At 42.8% G+C, this 4209-nt stretch overlaps 1 long non-coding RNA gene across 2 annotated transcripts; it reads left to right on the plus strand.

Moving 5' to 3' along the window:
- Positions 1–301: 301 nt before the first annotated feature.
- On the plus strand, positions 302–4209 carry LOC120661704. Of its 2 annotated transcripts, XR_005670024.1 has the most exons (5): positions 302–901; positions 1116–1217; positions 1626–2130; positions 3370–3445; positions 3817–4209. It is a non-coding gene; the product is annotated as an uncharacterized LOC120661704 (long non-coding RNA). The 2 variants fall into 2 exon arrangements; XR_005670023.1 differs by lacking the exon at positions 3817–4209 and having other exon boundaries at positions 3370–3755.

Below are 4209 nucleotides of genomic sequence, written 5' to 3' on the forward strand. Positions count from 1 at the left end.
TTTACTACTTTTACATTGTATTTGTATACTTTTGTATGCACATTTTTTTTGTTTAACTTCAAATGCTCGCAAAGTATACTAAATGAACGAATATTTGAAAAAATTTGACATCATTAAATTCGTCGCAACTTGAAGTATTTTTAAGATTTTTTTGGGATTTTTCCATTTTTTAGAATTCAAATTTAAAATTTAAATTTGGGCCGGTTTAAAACCGGCTGGAACCGGAACCGGTCCGGGCCGGTTAGACCGGTAACCGCGGTAACCGGACCGGTTCCGGCCGGTTTGGTGAACCCTGCTCCCACCTCGCCGCCCCTGCACAGCCTCCCTCTTCCGCAATGCGCTTTCGATCGTCTCCCTCGGGAACCGCTCCCATCGCAACGCCCTCCCCACCACCGCCCTGCCCCTGCGCCTCCCACCTCGCCGCCCTTGCACAGCCTCCCCCTTCCTGCGGCCCTCCCTCTCCTCCAACGGGACCGCGGCAGCCCACACCCTGCGGCCCTCCCTCACCTGCTCACCCTCCCCGTCACCGGTCGCCGTCCGCATCTCCGCTTCGTCCCGGTCGTCGCGCCGTCGGCACCGCCGCAGCCTGGGCGCCGCCACCGTCGGCCTGCCTCGCCCTTCCGCGCCATCTCCATGTCGCCGTTCGCCGCGCCATCTCCATGCCGACGTTCGCCGCATCGCAACTTCACCATGCTACGAAGAACCCTAGGCGCCGCTGCCGTCGGCCTGCCCCGCCTTCCGCGCCCTCTCCCGGCCGCAGATCCCCGCCTTCTGCCGCTGCGCCGATCCGCGCCGCCGCTCCGTTCCCGTGTGCGGGGCGGCGCGGAAGGAAAAGAAGTTCATCACCGAGCAATGGGTGCAAGACAGCTTCGAACTTGGAGAATTGGCAGATGCAGATCGCGTAAATCTCGTTGCTCTGTCTGCATTCTATGCTACAGCTAGCCTACCTACCTCTAGCGTTTGTGTGTGTTTTGAACAATAAACTAGCTTTTTTAGCAGCATGCTTAAATCCGTTCTCTAAATAAAATGTATGCATGAGTTTGTCATCTGAATTAGTGTTTTCTACTAATTAGTCTGAGGAGTGAAGGTGCTGGTTCTTGTTTTTAATTTGCCAGGTATTATATGCGCCAGTCAGAGATCCCAATGGCATTCCGGGTAGTGATGAACTTCACATTTGCCTGACAGGCTATCAGAAGAATTGGTGTGGAGACATAATGGTACGGTAAACAATGCTGCTTTGATCATGGCCCCAATGGTATACCAAATTATGTTTCATGCCAGTGCACATAAACCGTGTGTAGCCAGATTTTTAAGATTGCCTTGAGTTGATGAAGAGAGCATAAGTTAGGAGCTTTTAATTTGTAGTTTTTTTTGTCGACTTTCTGAAGCTTTCATTTTTACTGATGGGTCAGTGAGCAAATCTTATTAGCTGAATGTTGCCCTGCTTGCTTATTTTGATAAGGTGTCTTTCTACCAGCTAAATTATTCTACTAGCAATCTAAATAGACATCTCAAGTTCTTTAATTTCGGTAGAATGGAGTATTTAGCTACTGGTTAGATGTCTTGATGCTTTATACTCTACTCCATTTTGATGAGTTAAAAGAGTCAAACTGATATGTATGCAGGTAGTGGCTTTGAACCAATGCGTGCCTAGGCTGGGAGATTCAGTTTGATCTTCAAGCCCATGGATTTATTTCATCAAGATCTCTTACAAAGCTGAATCACATGCTCATAGTCGAGTATTTTATCAATTTTGCAAGATAATTATAAATTCACTGTTACAACATGTTTGTTAATTCCAAAAAAATCTGAAATTGTTTAAATCATTTCGTGTGAACTTTGGTTATTTAATGAGCTTGTCACTGCTACTTGGAATCACTGAGCTCTCATATACTAATTTCAAGATGACAAGTAGTTGCAACTGAAATCTTCAGTTTGTTCAGTTAATCTTGGATTTCATGTATTGTTCAGATAATTTTGGGTTTACCTTGCTCTGAAAATCATGCTGCTTGCTGTTTCAGTTCTTGTTCATATGGAATTCTTTGAGTTTAGCTTGAATGCTGAATGCTTCAAAGAGGACCCTATGGAGAGCTGCTGCTGCGATGCGGATAAAAAAGCTCACTTACAATGGTAACTGAACTATATCCAGGAGCATTTGAATGTTTAAATGTGTATAGTTCGTGGTCAATGATGTGATCACGTCGATGTTTGCTCTTTTAAATTGGGGCTGTCGTTTGAATGATGGGTTACGCTCACAACATTTACCAGGCAGCCAGATGGATTCTGGTTTAGTGGGAGAGAAAACCTTGGATGCATCTTGAAAAAAAATGACCCATGTAGTAAACTGCCAAAGAAATATATCTTATGTAGTAGTTATTTTATTCTGTCAAACCAGTATCATTGAGAAATATTACAGCCTCCTTTGGATGATTTTGTACTGATATACATCCATAAGAACATAAAAATGCTGCCCAGTTGAAAACCATAACTAAAGGCTTAACTATGGTTAGATAGCAGGAAGAGTGGCAAGTTGGACCAGAAAGAATGAGGGCTAATATAATCCTTAATTGCTATTTATTTGGTGTCTTGGTAGGTTCATTTTACAGTTTATCCATATCAAGCTGGTGTTATTTTGCTTGATAATGTAATCCCGTAGCAACGCACGGGCACGGACCTATCGAGATTCAATGCTAATCTCTATACTGTGCCAAATGGTCTGATGCATGTAAAACTAAATGTACTGTTCCATTAAGCTGAAATATTTAATAGAGATTCAGTGCTAATACTGTGCCAAATTATTTGAAGCTTATATGATGTCCTTTGCGTGTAGTCAGTGCTAGCAGTCGTGTCAAATTTGTCCGGTGAACTCTTTGAGTATATATTGCATTGAGTGCAATCCTCAGTGTGGTTATTTAAAAAGGCATCAATCTTTCTTTGATATCATAGTTTCACTCTTTGCATACACCCTGCTCTTGATTGCTCCACTTTCTACCCTCCTTTTCTGTATAAAAAAGGATCAGTGCAGCGATTAGTTGTGCAGATCAGAAGTCTAAACTTTCAAATGAGAATGTTACAAGCGACTGTCTATTTAACCTTAGATCATGAAAAACATTTTTCATGCTCATTCCTGTCTTATGCTACCATCCAATAAAATCAATACTAAGTGCATTAATCTATTTTTACTGGGTGCAACCAATAATAGAACTCTTAGTAGTTCAGGTACTTAAACCTTTGAAACAAATAGTAAATGCAGCAAATGTTTTTCACTAAAGGTACTAAAGGGTACTCGTCCAGAGATGGACAACGACGACACATCATCTACTTGGTTTATAGATTGCATGCTTTTGCTCTGATTGGTTCACTTTCCAGGGTGGAGACTAGGAATCCAAGTCACTATATCATGGGCCATAACTGAGACAACCGAAAGAGGCCCTAATGGGTGCAGGTACCGTCAAGGCTTTTATGTCCCTACTCTGCTCAGTTTGGTGTGGCACGTTAAGATCATACCTGATTTGTTATCCTCTTCTGCTGAAAATGAATATGCGACACATGTATTTTTGGCGAAATAATTGATTCACATCCCATCTTGCACATGACTCCGACAAATGTAAGGCTTATACATATGTGCTTGCAGCAAGGGGTAGACATGCAGCTTTAGTGTTTCATTTCTTTAAACTCATAAGCCGATTACTGTCTATCCTGTCTGACATAGTTCCTCATGAAGAATCTATATACGATTGAGATATATCTAATCATCGATAGGGTTTGATTTTATTTTATCTATTGTTTCACATTTCAAAAATTGATTTTTGGCAGCTGGTCCAGTAGTTGTCAATGAAAGGGCATGTGGCATGCCAAAAGAAAAAAACAGTCCTGTTGGACAATAACAGCGCCAGACCAGCATAATGTTGTGTGGCTGCCAATGTCGAGTGAACCTTGCGATGAAAACGTCCAAGCGCGCAGGTTGATGAACAATATGCCTTCCCGAATTGGCAGCAGTGCGAGCAGCCGAGCCCCAAAGGTTGTGAACATCTGCTCAACCTCAGCGGCTCTGCCTGTGCGAGAGAATAGCTATCGACAGTTGCAGGAATGATTGTTAACAATGAAACAATTGGGCCCAATTGTTTGGTTAGGATTGAATTGATGAATGTGAGATGAAGAGAACAATGTTTATCTAAACCAAGGCAACACCTGATGAATCCTGCTTTT

This window comes from Panicum virgatum, chromosome 2N (assembly GCF_016808335.1).
Source record: "Panicum virgatum strain AP13 chromosome 2N, P.virgatum_v5, whole genome shotgun sequence".
In the NCBI taxonomy this organism is placed as follows: domain Eukaryota; kingdom Viridiplantae; phylum Streptophyta; class Magnoliopsida; order Poales; family Poaceae; genus Panicum; species Panicum virgatum.